The sequence below is a fragment of the Petromyzon marinus genome, chromosome 2 (assembly GCF_048934315.1).
Source record: "Petromyzon marinus isolate PM22_M1 ecotype Great Lakes invasive population chromosome 2, UKy_Petmar_22M1.pri1.0, whole genome shotgun sequence".
Classification (NCBI taxonomy): domain Eukaryota; kingdom Metazoa; phylum Chordata; class Hyperoartia; order Petromyzontiformes; family Petromyzontidae; genus Petromyzon; species Petromyzon marinus.
In genome coordinates, this window is record NC_133668.1 from 17,823,365 (window position 1) to 17,845,570 (window position 22,206).

General features: G+C 43.8%; 1 protein-coding gene across 2 annotated transcripts in view; it reads left to right on the top strand.

Annotated features, from left to right (window-relative positions):
* Positions 1–22,206, top strand: part of LOC116950755 (inactive dipeptidyl peptidase 10) — a 613,867-nt gene that overhangs the window by 123,342 nt on the left and 468,319 nt on the right. The window lies entirely within an intron of this gene.

The window sequence follows — 22,206 nt, forward strand, 5'->3', positions numbered from 1 at the left end:
TGCCACTGCAATTGCACAAAGAGTTGCCTTCACCGGACCCGGAGGAGGGGATCCTGCTAACCCCTTATAACGCCGTGTCGCGATCTCCTTCCCTAGCGGGGGCTATGACTATTATATCCGCCAAGCAGATGCTGTTCCTACAAGTACTTAATGCGAGGCATGCGCCGGTTGTGATTCAGGCAGGCACTGTCCTAGCGCACGCCTTGGCGGCCCAGTGTTTTTATAATGCGGAGCCAGCCCCTGGGTTCGCAGGGAGCGTTGGTAGGCCTGATGAGCCCGATTCGCATGGTTGGAATCTCTGTGCTCCAAGAACCCTGCACTGACAGAAGTTCAGCGAGCTCAGCTGCGCCGGCTTTTATACGATTTTTCCTATGTCTTTAGCACTAGCAAATTGGATATTGGACGCACGCTTCTCCTCCATTATCATATCAATATGGGCGATTCGCCCCCAATTCGGATTAATTCGCACAGACTTAGCCCTGCGGAGAAGGAACAGGTACGCCAGGCTGTTGATGAGATGCTGGCAGCTGATATTATTTCCCTGTCCAATAGCCTGTGGGGGGCCCCCATAGTCTTAGTGAAAAAACGTGGTGGAAACTTGTGTTGATTTCCCCAAGTTAAATAAGATATCGTTGGCGGATGCATATCCCCTCCCTCGTATGGACGACTCGCTAGATGCGTTATCGGGCGCACAGTTTTTTTCGACACTCGATTTACTGTCCGGGTTTTGGCAATTGCCCCGCGATGACGAATCCAAACCAAAATATGCTTTACGCATGCCACAAGGGCTCTACCACTTCAATTGTCTTCCGATGGGATTGAATTCGACGCCAGCCACCTTCCAGTGATTAATGGAATTGGACCTCGCAGGGTTGCAATGGGATTCTTGCCTACTTTATTTGTACGACGTCAACGTTTATGGCAGCATTAACAGCGAATGCATTAGGTCTTTGAGAAAGTACGTGCGGCTAAGTTGAAATTCAAGCCTCACAAATGTAATTTGCTTCAGACATTGGTTAAATACTTGGGCCATATAGTTAGCGCAGCCAGTCTTGCCACAGATCCGGAGAAGACCGTGTGCGTGCGCACGTGGCAGGCGTAAAAATCGGTGGCGGAAGTCCGCAGTTTCATCGAATTCATTTCTCACTACTGGCGTTTTGTTAGGGATTTTGCCACCATTGTTAAACCACTACACGCCCTCACGGCCAAGGGCCAGAGATTTCGGTGGGAAAAGGCTGAGGATGATTCCTTTCTTGCTCTTTGCGCCACCCTTGCCGATGCCCCCCCGCTCGCATATCCCGATTTTACAAGGCCCTTAGTATCGGACATGGACGCAAGCAATACGGGCATCGGGGTAGTCCTTTCACAGCTTGTCGAGGGCACAGAGAGGGTAGTGGCTTACGGGAGTCAAGTCCTGTCTTCTGCTGAACAATGCTATTGCGTTACGTGTGAGGAGTTACTGGCCATGGTCCATTTTATTCAGCTCTATTGTCCATATTTGTATGGATGGGGCTTTGTTGTCCACACGGACCCTGCGGCCCTCCAGTACTCCCTGCACATCGACCATCCATCCGGGCAGTTGTCCCAATAGTTCGAAATCCTTCAGTGATTTTCATTCACAGTGGTGCACAGAAAAGGCACTCGGCACGTCAACGCTGACGCCTTGTCCTGCTAGCCGCTCCATGTCGCATGCACATGTGCCTCGGGGGCATCGAGATGTAAGCCCTCGCAAGAGGGTGCGCCCGCAGGGCTTGCGGCAGCTGGGACAATGTGGGATGAAGGCGCTCAGTCGCTACGCGATTCTGTCCTGAATCTTGACCATGATGCGTGGGCTAAGCTACAGGTTGATGATGCCTCACTCTTGACGTTGCGCTGTCATGCTTCTCGTGAGCCGGGCCCTGCCGGTCACCCATCCATTGTGCTGCGTAAGGAACTCCTCATGCGGTGGGAAGGGGATTTCCAGTGTTATTCTTTGGTCGTACCTACAGTCCTTAGGGGTAAACTTACTAAAGCCATACACGAGAAATGTATGCATCTGGGTGTTCATAAAACGTTGGCGATGCTGAAAAAGGACTTTTACTGGCCTGGCATGGAAACCGATGTACTCCTCCTGATTTAAGGTTGTGCCGATTGTGCGCATTGGAAATCTCCTGCCCTGCGACCGCAGATCCTGTTACAGTCCATCGTTGTGTCACGGGTGAATGAATTGGTGGCCCTTGACATTTTGGGGCCCTTTCTGGTCTCCCAGAGAGGAACACGTACCTCCTCGTTGGGGTTGATTATCTAACCCGTTGGCCTATTGCCTGGCCTCTGGTTGACCAATTGGCTGCGTCTATAGCCGACGCCTTTTTCTATGGCTATGTTCTTGATAAGGGGCCCCTGAGCAACTCCTCACGGATCAGAGCAGAAATTTCTCCTCCAAGTTGCTCCAGGAGGTGTGTGATTCTCTGGGCACGCGGAAGATACGCACTTAACTGTATCATCCACGAACGGATGGGATGGTCGAGCAGTTGCACAGGACCCTCACTTCCATGCTCTGCCAGCAAGTGACCATGGGCCAGTCGGACTGGGATCTTCACATTCCAGGGGTCCTCGCTGCTTACAGACTAACACCTTATGCCTTGACGGGATTCTTGCTGTTTTATTTGAAGTATGGGAGGGAGCTCGAACCCCCGGTGCTGGTTCAGTTGGGATTGTGCCCTCCTCGGAAGGGGTCGATGGTGCCGAACCCTATGTCACAAACGCTTGAGTAGCTGCGGTTGGCTCGAGGGCTGCTAGGAGCAACTCGGCCCGCAGGCAGGCCGGGAACGAGCGGCTGCGGGGACAGGGAGGGCCGGGGGTGCCTTGGAAAAAGGGGGACATGGCGTGGTTGCATTGCCGTCAAGTGCCCATAGGCACGTCCCCAAAACTGTATCGTCCTTGGCAAGGACCAGTCGAGGTTATTGAGCTCCGGCGGGCGCAGTGTGTGCGCATTCGTTTGGGCCAGCAGCGCTGGTTTGTGCATCCATCGTGGTTAAAAAGATATGTCTTGCCCGGTCCTGTTGATTCATCCCCACGTCCCTTGCGGCCAATGTCTGATGTGTCTGGCGCGCCGATCGCCATGCCTGAGGAAACGGGACGTGAGGAGAATTGTTCTGTACCGCCTACAGGACCGGAGAGCCTAATACCCACGGACGGGGCGATGAAGACTCCTGCAGCAGACCATTCTTCACGCCCATGCAAAACCGTCTCTACCCGCGGAGACGGTCCTGCCGCACACACTCGCTCGCGATGCGTCACTTTTCGTTAATAGGACGGTTTGTTCACGCCGTCACATTTCCTTTGTTACTGTTTATTGTTGTTGTTCGTTGCTCTTCCACGGTCACTGCTTACGATTACGTTAGTTCATGGGTCGGTCACAACACATACGCGCACACTTGCATAGATTTGACAGGCAGGACGGCTGCATTATTATTCGTTGGGGTGGGGGGGGTGATGTAGAGGAGTGAAATACGCGGTGAACACAGTTAACCGAGGGCAACTGAGGGAAAACAGGTGCGCATGTGCAACATGAGGTTTGCACGGACAAACTGCCAGTTGTTAAGGCGTGAAGCAGGTGCAAATGGGGTCGACTGGTTGTGCACGTTGAGACCGGAGCTTAAAGAGACACACGAGAGGTCTTGGATAATTATCAGAGGGATATAAGGGTGGGTGCATGAGCGGAGGGAGAGTTGTTGCAAGGGATGAAGAGTGAAGACATCTCGCCGCTGCCGCTCCAGCCGGCAATGGGACCTCAACCCTCACGCCGTCGCCGGGCGGGTGTTGCCTGATCCCCTACCCGGGACAGATGGGTGAGCAGGTCTGAGGGAGCGTTGGTGAGGGCAGCGTAAGTGAGGGCAGCGGAGACGCTGTGTGCGGAGACGCTATGTGCGGAGACGCTGTGTGCGGAGACGCTGTTTGCGGAGAGGCTGTGTGCGAGGACGCTGTGTGCGGAGTCGCTGAGAGCAGAGCTGCTGAGTGCAGGATAAGTAAGGTGAAGGTAGATAAGAGTGGGGTGAAGTTAAACTTAAGTGACCGGAAAGAAAGTTATAGTGGTGCCTACAACTGGTGCAAGAATAGGTGAATAAAGTGTAAGCAGGTGACTTGTTGCAACGTGTCGGTGTGAATATTTTTTGAAGACACTACATAATGGTTGTATTAAGCGTCAACCATAATTATAGATAGCTCAAGTTCTGAAACAAAAAATGCACTGCAAGACATTCTTAAATTATATTCTGTACATTTTTAATAGATATTTTTTGTGGGAATATGCAGTGTTGAATTTTAATACGTGAATACAATGCAAGAACAATGTTTGCATACAACAGAGTATGTTTGGACTGCAAGCTGTTCATCTCGAGCCATGGTGGTCATTACCACTGCCATTCTGCTAGAGGTATCAATCATGCAGGCCTCAAGAGGTGGTGACTGCTAACTGTTGCCATGCCCTGCAGCTCAGGCCATTTGTTTTCAGTTTGTGGTGACAGATTCCTTAGACCTGCCTCCAGATAACTAACAATGAATCCAGTCTTTGGAATTGCGAGAGAGCCCTGTTTGCAGGTGACACACACACATCAACGTCGAATTCCCACCTTTTTGAAAAGCCACGTACAACAAACAATGCATCTGGCATTATTTTTTAAAATTGAATCTCATTTACCATTCATGGGAATGTGATAGCAAGTGCACTTCACACATAGCTTGGTTTCCATTTGGACACAAGCTCCCTATGCTGTGCCAATAAAGGAATACTGCCTAGTCATGCCATTCAGCTGAAGACCATTTGTTTACTATTTTCTGTGACAGATTCTAGATTCCAGGCTGCACGTTCACACCATCAGCGTTATTGCCTTGGGGACACTAGCTTGAGCCTCATTCTAGTTGCTTATTCCTCGTGGAATTCAAATGATACATGTGGGCCAATTACTATTTTATGGTCCACGCAGTATATTTAACATATATCTGTAGTATTGGATAATTTATTATTTATAATACATAATTAGGTAGAAAATGTTTCCTGTTGTAAAATGAATAAGACACCTGAGATGTATTAATTGGTTTGTTAGGCATGTCTGTTTGAACCTTTAACATTTTGCTGTTTTAGTTATGAACTTTCCAAGCTTGTATGACAGGACTGTACAGTGAATAGTATTTAATGTAAACATGGTATATACTGAAATATAAATTGCATTTGTTCTGAAGAAGAAGGATGAAGTCAAATGCGTATTTAGCGTGTCGCCAGCTCGCCACGAGAGCCCATGTCGCATGGTAGCAGTGGAGGGCTATGCAGGCTGGATTTGGCTCCCACACCTTCCGGCTTGGTGGGAGCAGTGGCGGCGTCGGCAGCCTCTCCGTGCTGGAGGGAGCCGGTAGCAATGAGCAGGTCTCCCTCCCAGCTTGCTGGGGAGAGCCAGTGGCAATGCACAGGTCTCCCTCGCAGCTCGCTGGGGGCCCATTGACACACCTGTCAACCCCTTATCAGTGCCTACCTTTTTACAGACCAATTCACACCTTATTGGTCACCCCGTGGCCTTATACATTTCAACGTTCATCCTAAAAATTCCGATCACAAGGGAGAAATACAAACAAATAGACAAAACATTTCTTTACTCAATTTCCCTGCACAAGTATATGGGTAAACCGTATGGGTTGACAGGTATGCGTTGGCTAAACTCCCCTCAGTGGCGTTATGTGACTCACCGCCCTGCTGTGGCCCATAGGAGCGGGCGCTGCGGGCACTGCAGGGTGTGTGGTGGACTAAGCTGGGTATTGGTTGCTCCCATCAGATTCACAGTCTTTACGTGTTTATTAATCCACAAGAGCCACTGTGTGTTTTGTATCAAGTATTCTTTGTCTTCATTCCTGCACCAGTCGAGGAAATTCCACATTACTATGACTCTCAAATATATATATTCCTCAGGACAGCCCCAAATACATATGAAGAGGGAGGGAGAAGATGGGAGAGAGTGCAGCCAGTTCCCCAACAGTGGCATTTGGCTTAATGCCTTTATATTCTTTGGGTCTTTCGGTAAAGTCACATAGATTGGTTCAAAGAAATGAACAAAAAAATAACAAAAACCACGACGTTTCGATCACAACACAAGCGATTGTCATCAGTAAGATAAAAGAGGGGGAAAGCTGCTGAGGCAAACTGTTTTAAAGGTTTAAATTGGGTGTAGCCCAAGGGTCATAAACGAAGTGGGCGGGGCTAGTGATGTTGAGAAATTAGCATGTTAATGTAAGATCGGAGAGCGGCATCCACGAGGGCGCAGAGGTGGCTATGTTACTGTGAGAGATTAATATGTTAATGGCAGATCGCAGAGCAGCAACGTCGAGCTCGGCGAGCGAGGTGGCTGTGTTCCAAATCACCATTACATGAAATGCACTGGATATCAAAGTACTGTACATACATTTCATGTAGATATCTCTCTATATAATTGTCTAATTGAAACATTCTGTCAGATATAAGTAATCTGTTCATCCTTTGTTGTAAGTGCTGCCAGCGGTATTGTGCAGATACTTGAACGTACATGTGTAGTGAGTTCAACTGAGTCGCAGACATATACTTGGAGTCAACACATTTATTTAACTCCAACACAAAGGGGTAACTTCCCCTAACAGAATAACAACCTATGGTGGTGACCACCAGGCTAACTACACTAGTTACAACGTAACTGCTACTACGGACTGGGACCACAGCTTGGGTCCAGGTCCACGTGTTGGAGACTCGTTGATCTGAGAAAGTAGACAGAAGTCTAATGAAGACGAAGGTTTCTTCAGGATGAACAACAACGCTGGTCCCTCTGCGGGACCCGGCTTATTTTCTCTGCGGTGTGACTGGCTCCGCCCTTGGCCACGACCACCTTCCAGAATCCTCGAGCAGGATCTGGACCCCGACCGTGTGACAACCAGAGTCCCATGGCCTTTAGTAACCTCATTCCTACGGCCGGCACTCCCACACCCTATCCTTTCGGGCTGCCACACCAAGCGTGGTGCCATCCAGCGCTATCAATCAGCATTCACCGAGCCCCTCTAGGGCCGGTACTACACCCACACCACAGTAGTATCTGCGATGTCGTTACACCGCACGCCGTGCCTTTCGAGGGCCGGTACTACACAGTGACATCCCACGATGTCACTACACATGCATAAACACAATTTCTGTACTTAGAGGTTCTTCATCATGAGACTTGACCTATCCACTGTTGGATGAGGTCTCCCCAAACTCATTATCCCTCACCAGTTTGGAATGCAAAAATCCATCGAGCTACTGCACACGAGCTGATCTTATCATTCCCTGTCTCCATTGGACGCCATTTTGGATGTGTTCACTCTCTTCACTGTTGTTCCGACATTAGTCTTGACCACTTGCCGTCATCTCTTCAAGAGACATGTCTTGCCCAAGCTTATTTTTTTTATAGTCCATGAAGATAACTTGAGCACGTGCTCTGTGCAATGTTTTCCTGTTCCTCTTACTTAGTGTAATTCCAAGCATACACTTTTGCATGCTTCTTTACACCTGTTTAAGCTTTTGTTAAATTTTCTTTATCAATGTAGATGTTTATGATCCATATGCCATAGTAGGTAATATGCACTGGTGACAATAGTAAACAGTGTATTATAAGTACATGTACAGTATATGCTCATTAAATGTCGTTAACATCATTCATTGAGTCTCAATTACCTTCCTTCACCTACGTTTCCCATTTATATATTTTGGGGGAAATGTTTTATTTTACAGATGGCCATATTGTCATTGATGATTATTATTTGTATTGTCATCATTCAGTTTTTTTTGTTAAATAGTGTTATATTTAATTACACATAGGGTAATGCAATGCAAGCTAAAATAGCTAAGTGATGATTTTGTCGTAACTATTGGAATGCAATTCAGTCATCAGCTTACAATGCACGCGAGCATGTTTTGACAATTCGTTTTTTAAAGATTTTCATACATCAGAGGAAACTTGGGTATCAGAGAGAAAACACCCATAATTACAAGGGATGGCACTGAAATATACAGAAAAAACTATGCAGACAGCCCACTGGATTTCAGGCATGTGTCACCACACTTCGACAAAGTACTCATTTTGTGCAACTACTGCAGTACCATTCTGTGAAAACTAATTGCTGGTTTTCCCTTGAACAAGATAGTTGTATTACTTGCAAGTGTCAGTAAATTGTAATTACTAAATTTTACACGACGGACCCCAAAACAAATATTTTATGAATCGCTAATTTGTAAATGTAGTTAATTGTTGTTGACTATTAATTATGTTGTTTAGTGTTAATTACGTGTAACTTTAGTAATTATGCAATCATTATTATGTTCAGTATTCTGGACATCCCCATTTACCAGAAAGACTGACCCTGTAATTAATCCAACTTCTAGAAATTTTACTGTTTCATGTGTTATATACATGTATATAGCTGCATGTTATGATGTATTCATTTGACGCCATTTAAGTAAATTAATGTATATTCAGTATTTATGTGAAATCACTGCAGTCAAAAATAAATGCTTAAAATGTACAATTTCACAAATTGTGCTTGGGCCATCTTCCTCATCAGCTTCAAGATTAACCTCAATATGAACTGAATATTGGTTTAAGATTATGTCTTTGAAATACGTTTTTTCAGAATATATAATGCATTGCGTTTTAGATTACAACGTTACGTCGAGTATCTTTGTGAAGTGGCACACGTTGAGCACTTTTATCTGGCCAGTTGGCAGAGCGATTTGCTCGCGATTGGCTTCATAACAAATGAGTACCACTTTGTGGCTTTGGAAGACTGGCCTCCACCATAGAAATGTGGAATGTAAAATTACTGGTTCAGGGCCACACATGTAATATTTGCACAGCTTATGCTTATGTGAGTGGATGTAAGCTTTGACTTTGACGTTCCACTGGAAACAAATGATAAATAATGATGCTATTTGCTGTATGTTTCTTTGCTGCCTTTACAACACTGATTTGTGCATGACAGAATGGCTTTACAGCTCTATCATTACGTTTGTCACTTTGAAGTGAGTGTGTATCTCATTGCCAATGCTTATTAATCTTGTCAATACTTGTGCATTCATAAGTATTAACCGTGGGAAATGGGGTTTGTTTACCAATACTCATCACGTTTTAATAGCTTAGCAATGCGGTGTGGTAAGACAATTGCTAAATGAGAATGATTGGTCTCTGAAGGGTTTTCATTTTGTGGGAAATGAGATACAAACCCGAGAGCTTATTTTGCATTTGGCTTTGCATCAATTATCATGCACAGCAAAAGCTTTCCTCTTAAAGATGAAATGGTGATAATTTCCTTGTATGTGCTCTTTGCTGATACATGGTACTTCAGTTGAAACTGATTTCTGATAATTGCTGCATTTTCTTGACCTTTCCTTTCATACTATTCGTGTTTAATGGACATATGCTGTTTACTCTTCGAAGTTGTGTTTGCAAATCATAATTGGAGCATGCAATTTTAAATCTTTGTTTTATATTCAATGCAAATTAATACACTTTACATTAGTTTGAGGTCAGTATTAAGGAAAGGTATGAGAGGATTGTGAGAGAGGGGTTATGGATAGATGGTTGAGGAGTGGTATTGAGACTTGTTTCATCATGAATGAGGACTTTGCTGAATGCTATCTGTGCACTGTCTTGTTCTATGAAGCAAGGCATTACTTTCTACGTGTTCAAGGCCCCAGTCTGTAAAGGTAAACACGGAGGAGAAGATTCCACAGGGATCTTGAAAGAGAGAAAGAGAGTTGAGTGTTCGTGTTGCTTTGTTGATATATGCTTCGTATTATAAAAAATCCACCGCGAAAAGAGCACTTTACACAATCAGAAGGTCGACATTTCAAATCTGGGTCAGGGATCAACTTGGTCTGTTATTTCTCCAAGATGGAGGTTTGATGAAACTAAGGGTAATCGACATGTTGTCCTGAGTTTCCATTGCTTGAACACATGCCACAAGGAAACATCGCTCTTGAAGATCCATCAGTCAAATTTAGATTTAAAGCTTTCGTGACTGCAGTGATTCATATTCTTGGTTCTTTTGTTAGCACCACGGATAGCGATTTGACAGTTTGTTTAGATGGACGAGTCCATCTATGTTCAGAAAAGAGGAGGGGGGAAACGAAAAATTAATTTATGCTGTCTGAAAGCCACCGTAAGCGTGAACAATCAATTAAGACCCGAAATGGTTAATCAAATCCTTCCAATGCTTGCTAAGCCAGAATCCATGTTCTCGGTTGAAATTGTCTCTGTGTTTGTATATGTGGATAGCCTCATGAACGAATCTATCATGGTAGCCAGATGGTTTGCAAAGAACGTCTGCCTTGGAGAAGTCAATGTCATGTGAGCCTACTGAATTATAACAGTGATCTGTCACGGCCGAGGTGTTAGTCCTACCGTGTTTAAGGTCTGTTTTGTGTTCACGAATGCGGTCCGAGACATGTCGTTTGGTTTCTCCAATGTAACTACTACCACAGAGGCAACTTAGTTTGTAAACACTAGGGTACTGTATGTCCGGAATCACATCTTTTACAGATGGAGTCAGATCACGGATTTTATGTAATGTGTTGAAACGGACCTGGATCTTGTGTTTATTCAAGATTTTGGAGATATTTTTTGTGATCCCCGCAATGTAGGGTAAAGTGATGGTTTTGAAAGGCTCCTCAAGAGGGTCCTTCTTCATGGTCTGAGTGATAGCTTTGCGGATTGTATAGTCGGAGTAACCATTAGCCTTAAGAGCTTGGTGTACGTGCTTGAGTTCACTGCCTATGTGTTCCTGGTCGGATATGCATTGGGCTCTATGGTGCAGAGTCTTGATGAGAGAATTCTTCTGTGATGGATGGTGGTGGGAATCCGGTTTCAGATAAGTATCCGTATGGGTATCTTTCCTGTAGACAGAGTGGCTCATTGAACCATCAGGTCTCTTTTTTATTAGGACATCCAAAAAAGGTAGCTTGCCATCTTTTTCGATTTCCATGGTAAATCTGATGGCTGGGTGTATGGAATTGATGTGGTCGAAGAATTGGTCTAGAGCAGGCCGGCCATGTGGCCAGATGACAAAAGTGGCATCCACGTACCTCTTCCATAAGGTTGGGCGCAAAGTGGCAGTCTGAATGGCGTCAGTCTCAAATTTATCCATCAAAATGTTGGCTATAACCGGAGATAGGGGGGAGCCCATTGGGGTGCCCTAAGTTTGTTTGTAGAAAGTTCCATTCCAAGTGAAGTATGTATTGGTTAAGCAGTGTCTTACCAGGGGGGTACCTCAGTGTTTAGTCATTGATGAACCAAGTCTTCAATGATTGCGATGGTGTCAGGTACAGGAACTTTGGTGAATAAGGAAACTACATCAAAATTGACAAGCAGGTCGTCTGGGGACAGGGAAATACCCTTGATTGTCGATACCAGGTGAGTAGAATTTTGTACCGCAGAGGTGGTTTTTCCAGTGAAAGGCCGCAGGATTTCAGACAGAAAACGAGCCAGTTTCTAGGTGGGGGAGTTGATAGTAGAGACGTTGGGACGAATGTGTGTATCTGCTTTATGTATTTTTGGTAAGCCGTATAATCTTGGTGGCCTGGCAGGAGAAGGTTTCAACGAAAACTGTTTCGTTTGATCAATTAATGCGGTTGAATCAGAAATTATTTTGTTGGTTTGTGTGACGAGGCTGTTGGTGGGATCTCTTTTTATTTTTGTATAGCTGCCATCGTCGAGTAATTATTTAATTTTGTTGTTATATTCTGTTTTATCCCTGATGACAGTAGCATTGCCCTTGTTGGCTAAGAGGATTACAATGTCATACCTCTTTTATTTATATAATTCAAAATGCTCATCTTTGCAACCTCAGCAAAGATGGCATTTATGGCATTTTTCCTTTCATTGCACTCAAAGCGATGTTGCTGAGCACAGCTCTATGCATTGCCTGCACATAATTCTACATTTGTACGGTTATGCCTGCAGGCAGTTGAACGTGAAATCTAAGATCATGCATTTTATTATTATTGTAAGTGACTGCGGAGATGTTCCCTAATTTCTCCGGGTAAAATTGCTGTAATTATGCATTACATTCAAAATTTACCATATATACACACACCTCTTAAAAAATATAATAATTTTCCGATGCAAATTGAAAATACATTACATACTATAATATAACTAAGTTGCATCGTTAATTTCCCTTGAAGACTCGACTTGCCTTTCCCCCCACCCCCATCAGCTCACATTGTTTTTACTGCGCATACATTTCTATAGGAATTGAATTCGTGTATAAGATTGTGGTTGAGTAGAAATAATAGAAAAATTGTGGTTTTATTTTACTCTTGTGGCTACGGTCGTTGAGGGGAATAATAGCGCATTCTTTGAGCCAGATCACAGATATAAATATTATACGTAATTTTTTTCGTATTTTCAGCCAATGTACTATAGCTGAATCAGACAGCATTTAATTTTGTACACGTTAGCATTAACGACTGTTGCACCAATGCTCTTTGCAACCTTACAAAGTACTCATCTCCTTTGATATTTCTGAACCAAAGCTAGAAATGTCACTTTACTGCAGTGGAGTAAGTCTCTCCGTAGGACAACCACAGTCGAATTGATACAAATTGCTTCTCAGCCCGTAATATTATGATTGCTTCTCTGTGGAGAGATAATGGGCTGCATGGACCTTGGCTGGGGTGTGACTTCAGAAACGTTCGAGTGGAAGTCTAATTTTCTACAATCTGGATTATTCAGTATTGGACACATGACCTTGGTATAATCAGGTCAAGTTTGAAAATCTATTTGTTAAGATATAATTTGCATGCTAAATGGAAGCACGTTGAATTTACATTCTAGTGGTAGCTAAATAATATTTTTTTCGTTTTCGTTTTGATTAGTAATGGATAATTGTATGTAAATTAAAATTATAAGTTAGCCCATTATGTATGTGTAAGTGTATGCTATACCAATATTGCGGGGAGTGGTGGTGTAGTGGTTAGCACACCACGCTACGAATCAGGTGATCCGAGTTCAATTCTCAGTCACAGCCAACACGTGGCAATTATCTGAACCGATCCTAAGCCTCCCTGAGGTCGACTCAGCATCAAATGAGTACCTGGTGTGGTGCGTAAACATTGCCACTAGGGAGATAAATTTGGTCAGGCGTTGTGGTTTTGGTTTCATTAAAATTTTAGTAGCTTTTACTTGAAAAAGTCTAAGTGGTTTCCTGCTCAAAATATCATGGTGCAGATCTCCATGCTTGTTTATATTCTTACTTGTGGGAACTCCACGTCGTATGGTGGGGGTGGGTCTGCCCTTGGAAGAACCACTGGTTACTTCCTAGAAAGTTTGAGTCACTTGTTTCGTCCCGGGAGGGAAGAATAGATGAAGCGCTGCGTTTGCACCCAACTAGGAACTTAACTTGCAAGTTCTGATTGCAATAATTGCTGCCTCACCACTGTGCCCCTCACCCCGATTAGTACTTCATAATTATTATTTTGTTTATTTTTCCCAAGATTCGTGATTTAGCATTGCTATTACCACGTATATTCCTAGGGTTTTATTAACCTTCGTTCCCCCCTCTATATCCAGGGAATTGTGCTGTTTATTCTCGAGTTATTATTATTTTGCTATCCCGAGGTTGGAGATGTAACTAAGTTTCCGCTTAAAACATCCCTGACTGCAGAATTCATTTTTTTTTGGTGCTTGGTAAATTCGTGTAGATAGAAGAATAAAAAAAATTAAGGTGGATAACTTTAGTATTAAAATAATATATGAGAAATAATAACCCACTAATGTAGATTGTAGCCTGGTTTTTAATCGGAGTGTGTTGGCAGTCTATAATGTCCACTTCTTCGTGTCGCTAAGTTTTTGGTCTTTTCCGTAATTAAAATAACCTAAAAACTCGTCTGTTTGGTTTTCACCGCCCGGGAAGCTGGTGACGCCTGTTTGCAATTCCCCCCCTTCGCTTTTGTTTTGGGTTTTTATGATCTTTTATGGTTCATCTCCGGCTGCCTGATTCCGAGTATAAAGGGCAGCTGCTTTGAGGGGAGGGTTTCGCATCACCCCTTTTTGCCCCAAGCGACACCGCGATTGATTATACAAAAAAAAATTGGCAGAATTATTCTTAATATTAATTTTTTGAAAAAGGCCTATATATACAACACGACGCACTTCTTTACCACTTCGACACCAAATGTAGTGGTGTTATTCGTACAGAACTCCTAGCGTTCATCACCACACGTCTCCGTCGCAACTCCTCTTGTACTGCACGTCTGCCACGCTCCGCTCGCTCTCTCTCGCTCCGCTAGCCTGCCACGTTGCCCTCTGCCAACTTCTCCACTCCCAGGCTCTCACTATACACTCCGCTAGCTTCTCCACTGCTCGCCTCTCACTATACACTCTGCTAGCCTCTCTCCTGCTAACCTTTGCACACTCACACTTAGGATTCCGCTAGCCTCTCTACTGCTAGCCTGTCTACCCTCACTCCTCCAACCTCGCCCTGGCCTCCAGCGGGGGATCAGCCATCACCGCTGGAGAGGACGAGGTGTGGAGAGCAGGGTCCCGGACTTCTCTTGAATTCACTCATGTCTTCACTCCCACGAACTCAACTCCTCTGCCTCACACGTTCCTCTTTTATCCCCCTCCTCATTAAGTGCCCCCAGATTGCCCTCATTAAGCCGGCGTCCTCCCCACGCCTCACGCACGTGTTCGCCCCCTTATCGCCACTATCTCTCGCCATCGTGGCGCCTACTCCACGTTGGCATTTGCAGCCAGCCAATCACTGCCTCTGTCCCTAATTGCTGGCGTCTCTCTGTCTGCTGTCACCCAGGCTACCTGTCTGCACCTGCTTATTCTTAGCTGACCTCACTGTCTGCAACCCCGCACATAATGCAACCCCCGTTTGCAAACCCTGTGCGCGTTAAGCAACTACATATACAATAATTTATATGATATTTCAACAAATGGTATTTGAGAGTGGCCTTCTATATTTTAAATTCACTGGAAGATCTGCATACGATGTAAACATCTACATGTATTTGTAATACTTGGTTTCCTAGCCAACTGAAGGAGTAGATGTTTCATTAGAATTGTAATATCACTTTTTCTTGACATCTGTGAATGTAGGATATCAACATATATGCGATGCCAGCTCTTTAATAAAATGCAGCAAATTAATTTGGTGTAGCAGGGCACGTTCTTGGCAGGGTGACGAGTTGGCCTTGTCATTTTAATAATTTATCCTGAGAATCCATTCACCATAGGGAAAAGCCAATGTTCTCAATAACTGTGTTCTGCATCACTTAGAAAACAGTAGCAGAGCACTTGGGGGTTACTGGTAACATTTGTAATTTGTAATCTTAGAAAAGTGGATTGTACTATCCATTTAAAGTGATTATGAAAAACAGGATGCAGGAGAAAATGCAAGAAGGTGACTTGTTTGAATAAAGCCCAGATATTAATGTTTGGTCACTCGTTGGTGGCTCTCCCTCTCTTTCATTAACAGTGCCTTTTGCTGAGACCTTATTTTTAAGATGTTGAAATAATTCACAATTTTATAAAATAATATTATTACAATAGCTTGTTTATTAATTAGGGATTCTTAGATTTGTCGGATATTTATCACATTCACAGGAAAACTATTTATTTTTAAATAGATTATTTTCCTGAGTGATGTTATGTTTACATCCTTTACAATAGAGCTTTGCACGTAACAAAATAAAATGTATTTCCATCAATTGTACTCTATGAACTTTTTAACCTATTTACTATTTTTCATTTTACCAGGTAAAGCCCATTGATCTATATAGCTATTTTTTTTAGAAAGTACCTGGCCACGAATGATAGCTCAACGAAGTGGTTTATCATGTGGAAATTTATAGCAGCCAAATACTCTAAACGCATGTTTCTAAATGTGGAGTGAAAAACTGGAGGACCCGGAGAAAAATGCATGTGACCACGGGGAAAGAGAACAAGCAAACTCCAAATATGCAGGCGTCAGGCTTGGGATCGAACCCACGATCTCCTTATACCAGGCGAGGTATTTAACATCTCGCCACCGCGGCACCCTATTAAATCAGCCATGATGTATCCACTGAATGGTAAACACCTTTTCATGCTGGTGCTATTTCTCGCAGTTCCTGCAATGCCGAATGATAGCTCGCTTATGCACGTGATTTAATCGCATGGCTCCACCTCCACAGGGGTTGTCTTCGGCACATTGCCATTTGGCTGCAAATGACATGCCTAGCCTTGTCACTCGAATGTCATCGCTGTGCAACCTGATTAATTTCATTAACAGTTCATATGTTGTATATTATTTGCATTTGCTCTCTGATAAACATGAGCTGCTCTTTGTGTTTTGTTTGTTGTGCTTCCCTCCGCACCTCCCGATTAGCACGGTTGGCTATGTACAGTGCGAAATAAGTTCAACATACACACATACAGCTACCTAAGATATCAAACCGCTGCTACAATGAGAAAATAGTACACCAAGCTTTCAGATAAGTTTTTCATACGGAAATATATTGTCATACAGTATACATTATAATAAAATTATATGCAAAATCTGTGAGACTCTAATGACATTATTAGAAATCAATCAATCTTTATTTTATGTGCCAATATCGCCCTCATCAAAGTAGGCATCAGTGCACATTAAAGCAGAATGGGAACGGCACAGGGGGCACAGAGCAACAGGAATGAGAAAAATAAACTCATCATGCCCTCGGCGGCGAATACCGACAATTTACTCGAGCGTAATTAATCCCTTATTGACAAGGTTCCAAGCTACAGTCGTTGAATGTTGTACTTTTAAACTGAGTATTTATTGTCCCGCTTCTCGTCTTGAGGCGGAAAAAGGACAAGCAAAAAAAGGTTGTCTGCAAATGAACCTTATGACGGTACCCCGGGGTACCATCGTACCCCGGCTCTCGCATAATGTCCGTGATGCAGTCATTTTTAGTCTGTTGATGGTCGGCGATGCGGCAATCGACTCATCTTGACGAGCTGCACACGATGCACTACGGTGCATACGAGCGTTCAGGGTTTCAGCGCAATCGTCCTTGCACTGATTTAGGATTGATTGGTACCCAAGTCGCGGAGTTAAGTCACACCCCTGGAAAAAATAGTGTCCCAGAAATAAAATATTTAATTGCCTCGGCCATTTTGTATTATTTGGTACCCCGGGATACCGCCATAAGGATCAAATGCCCTGTTATCATTGCTGGAAAAGCAGCAGTGTGGTTTGTCAAAATGTGCTGCTTAATTACCTTCGAATAAAATAGCGGTTGCCAACAAGCTACCCCTTCAAATGGCCTTCCTGAGAGGGGTTACACATCCTGTATCAAGTCACTCACTGTAAAATAAAATGTTATAGTTTTTTTTCAGTGCTTACATTCATTAACATTTAAATTATTACAATTCTCACATTACTGCATACGTGATTGTGCAATCATAATGTAATCATTACCAGATATGTAGTACATTGTTTGTAAGCTAAAACACGTTTTCAACCATAATGAGATGCGCACTTTTCAGCTGCAGTTTCAAGAATTACCAAGTGGGGAGGAAGTCCTCACTTGCATGGTGACTTGCACTGAGCCATGTGTAGTGGCAAACACATTAGAACTTGGAGGCAACACGTTTATTACAACACCCTGACAGGGTAACTACATAAACGTACGGGATAACGACATAGGTGGTAGCTAGCTTCCACTATCAACTAAACCACGACGGGCAACTACATAACCAGGTCAGGTCAGGAATATACTGCCTGACCCATGATGCCGGACGTGACGACCGAAGACCGAAGATCGAGGAGACGTAGCACGGCAGGTTGACTCCAGAAGACAGGCTGGATTGGCGCTCGGGACTTCCCTTTTATGCCCCTGAGCATAGCCTGGCTCCGCCCTAGGCCACACCCCCTTCTAGATCCTACTCGAGGGTTCTGGGCCTTATGTCACGTGTCCCTCTCGCCACCCCTTGGACCTCCTCGCTACCCTGTCCTGGTCATGTGCCCTCTCGGGTTCACGCAGACTGTCGTGTCCTGAAGTGCCCTCTCTCTGGCTGTCACAAGAAGCATGCCCCCTAGGGCCCGCTTCTATGCCATACACACTATGGTGCCAGAGAGAGACGCTAACATGCACAGTACCACTCTTCCAATTGCTGGCGCTAGACGCCATGGTGACTCAATATACATCACTACATCACCCCCCCCCCTCCCTTTATAAAACACAGCTGTCCTGGCTGATACGATCCCACAAAGCAATGTGCCTCCCCCAAAAATGTTTTTTCATTAACCAACCACAACAACAACTGACGACTGTGCAATATGTACAACAACCGAGGAAAGCACAGAAAAAAACGCAATGCACAAGGGCTGGCCCTTCCTCCAGACAATATGTACAACCCTGCCCCCGTATGCGTGTCACCATCCACGAGCACAAAAAGAGCCAGGATCAGCCAATGACCCCTCCGGCTCGTGTGTGTGACCACCAACAGATGGAGCAGGAATAAATAGGTGGCTAGACTCATGGAAATCCCAATTTGGCCATAAATCTTTAAAATCCATTTTAAATCACCCAAATCGCCTTGGTCTTTTGAATATAAAATTGTTCAATTTACAAAACCCAAAGGATCTTATAAAGCAGGATATTTTCAGAATTTTCATCATGAGATTTAGACATTAGAGCCTTAAAAGGAATCAAATATATAGCATAGTGGCTTGGGGATCTTTGGACTGGTGCAGCAGTGGAAGTCATTGCAGGTATTATTTTTACATTCTGCTTAACTCTTAAAGAAATGATTATTTATTTTTATCACGTAATTTGTTTTTCTATTTATTGAAAGAGCAAGTTTGGAATGGTTACACTTCTATTGTGAGATTGTCAATGTTTGTCAAAGGTATGCTTTGATATTGGGTATTGGAGCCCACTAATAGGACCCACCAAGTATTCATTCAGAACACCAATTGAGCAATTCTAATATCAGAAAAAGAAAATTTAAATATAGTTTTAGTTCTCCAGTGCTTAAGGTGCAATCCAATTTGATACTTAAAAATACATAAAAATCAGTCACTCCATGCTTGATACAGCATGGGTTTGTGCAATTATATATTCTAGTGGTGGGTACCAGTCTCCCAGGGTGGGTTAATGGCTTGTGTTGACCTCTGAGTGGGATTTCACGACACAGCATTTCAATGTGGAGAGGTTTTCTGTAAAGCACAGTGAGGTCCAGCTGTGCAAAAATAAAATGCAAGTACAGTAAGTCCCTGGGTTGTGGAAGACCCGACTTACAGATATCCGACCTTATGGAAATGCTCCCATAAATCATGTAAAAAATCAATATACGGATTTTTTTTGCGCTAGTTACGTAAGCGCAAGTTGTGCAGCATGGTGAGGTTGCGGATGAATACTGCGGAGCAAGGCGTAAGGCGGGCAGGATCTTCCCCAAAGCGGTGGTGTATAGCCGCTCTGCACTTGCAGTTATGTTACATTGTTACCGTGTGTATGCCCACCACATTGTCTCTTAACTTTCTATTGCTAGTTTTCTTAATTTTAAGTATATTTCATGAGTTATTTACTGTATGTACTTTATTTAGTACATTTACACGTCTATTGCTTATGTTTTCAGCCAACAGTGATCAGAGAAGTCTAGGCCTAGCCTATTGTACGGTAAACGAAAATTCGGAAGCATCTGCTTTCTGTTAACAATTTATATTATAATGTTTCATGGTATTCATAAACAGTGTGTGTTCCATTAGTTTAATGATGGGTAGTGTTATGGTAGATATTTGATTAAATGAAGGGAATCATAGGAAGTGCAGAATTTACATATGTACAGCGATACAATACAATTAGCGATAGAAAACGCACAACAGCTCGATACGGTACTGAGAGAAAACGAACTAGTAATCGGGTAGGAGAGGCACAACTATTTCCGGCTATGGGATTTTATCTTGATTTTGGGGGGAAATTGTTCAGTTTCCGACATACGGATAATTCTCGGGAACCTGACCCTTCCATAACCCGAGGACTGCCTGTATTGATACGTTTTTTTTTAAACATTAAAACATTAACGTTCTTTGTTTAATCAATGCTGTAAGAGGTTTATATACACTGGCAGAGCCAGTGGGGGGGGGGGGGGGGGGTGGCACATGCCCCCCCAATGATCCAATCGAAATCCCCCAATTATCCCTCGGATAATTGCGGTTTAACTATATATTATAAAAGGGAAATTTGTCAATACGTGTGTCTGTTCAAAATGTTTAGCGTACTTCTCGACATGCAACAAACTTTAAATTTGGCATGTGTGTACTTTCCAGACGGTACACCGTGCAAACATTTTCAAAATATACTTTTGCATATATTTTGCATGGCAAGTGAGCTGTGACGTCACATCTGTCATGTGACCCGTATGTGGAAGCGTAACGCAGTGTGCCTGCTCATGTCACCCCCCCAACCCTCTGCGGGTAAAGTGAAATACAAATGTGTTGCAGGTCTAAGGCGTTCTTCGTGCAGCATTGGTTTATTATTTGAGTCGTTTACTGCCGTACGCACCCTGAAAGTTGTGTGTGTCTGCAGCAAGCGCGTGTATGTGTACCTATGGATACGCGCGGGTGTGTGTGTGGGGGGAGCGGTAGTGTAGTGGTTAGCGCGCTGCGCTACGAACCCGGCGACCTAAGTTCGATTCCCACTCACGGCCACCACCGGTGACGATTATTTGAACCGGTCCTGGGCCTCCCCTAGGTCGACTCAGCCTCAAACGAGTAACTGGTGTGGTGTGTGAATCCAAGTCCCGGGCGAAGCCGGGTAGTAAAGCTAGTCTTTTACATATATAAAAGCTAAATTTGTGAATATGTGTGTCTGTTCGAAATGTTTAGCATACTTCCCAACATGCAACAAACTTGAAATTTGGCATGTGGGTAGCTTCCATCTGTGATGTCACCCGTATGCGGCAGCATTACGCAGTGTGCCTGCTGACGTCACGCATCCCCCCCACCCTCCGCTTGGGCTGTGTATTAATCCAAGACAAGAATCCAAGTCTCGGGCGAAGCCGGGTAGTAAAGCTCGTTCGTAATAAATCGGCATTTTGCGACCCCCACTGCCACTCTGTAGCATATTATTACGTGCCAGGGACTCTATGAGATGATGGAACAATAGTCTGAGTCCATAATTGGAAATAAGTGACGGCAAAGCAGTTATAAGTGACTCGTAGAATTGTGCACAGTTGCGTATACAGTACACGATTTCCCTGAATGCATCAACACCTTCAGCGAGCGCGATGCCGATCACACAACGCGGTTCGAATTCGACCCTCGATCGATGGCTGCGCCATCGCCGCACACGCGTCGAATAAAAAGCAAGGGACAAGTCCTTACTTACTAAAAACTCCTATCATTTTTCATTGCTGGAGGGGTTGCCACTCCTACCTAAAAATCCTGGCTCCGCCATTGTTTATAGGTTATCCAGCTGTTATGTAACAAAAATAATAAATGGCACATATAGTGATAGATTTAATGAATTATAATAATAAATAAGGAGACAACCAAAACCAATGTGATTACAATGCTATTTAGACTTCGCAGCGCACATTCACTGCATGGGAATACAGAATTTACAGTTTGATAGAACAAGTTATTATTTTGTCATTACGTTATAATAGTAATACAATGTGTACTGTAACCACAACTCAATAAAGATCATTATAACCATTTTCCTGCGCTTGTTGAATATCTCCAGTGACGTCTACTGTAACCCAATTTTGTAGGAAGTGGCTAATTGGCTCAATGGCATCATGTGCATGTAAAAGCGGTTTAATATTCTGATTTCAAATTTCAGGTTCGTCACTGAGGTTTAATTATGTTTGCATAATTACATTTTGGAATGACTACATAATTAAATTTTGGAATAACTACAAATGTTTTTTAGTTTGTAAACACTTTCCAGCATGACAGCTCTCATTCACAAACCTTTGTATCTCTTGGGATCCGATGATCAAGTGGAGATACATTCTCTTGGCCATGACAATTAAAATACCATTAAGTGTCTACACTTGGGCGTAGAATTCCCAGGCCTACAATAATGTTTGTGAAATGGCACGGGGCTTCCTTGGCATTTAAATGAAATAAACAGACACATTTGTCTGTTCTTGGGCAAAGTTTCCCAGGCTTTTGAAGCTAATTATGTTTCGTTTGCCTTGA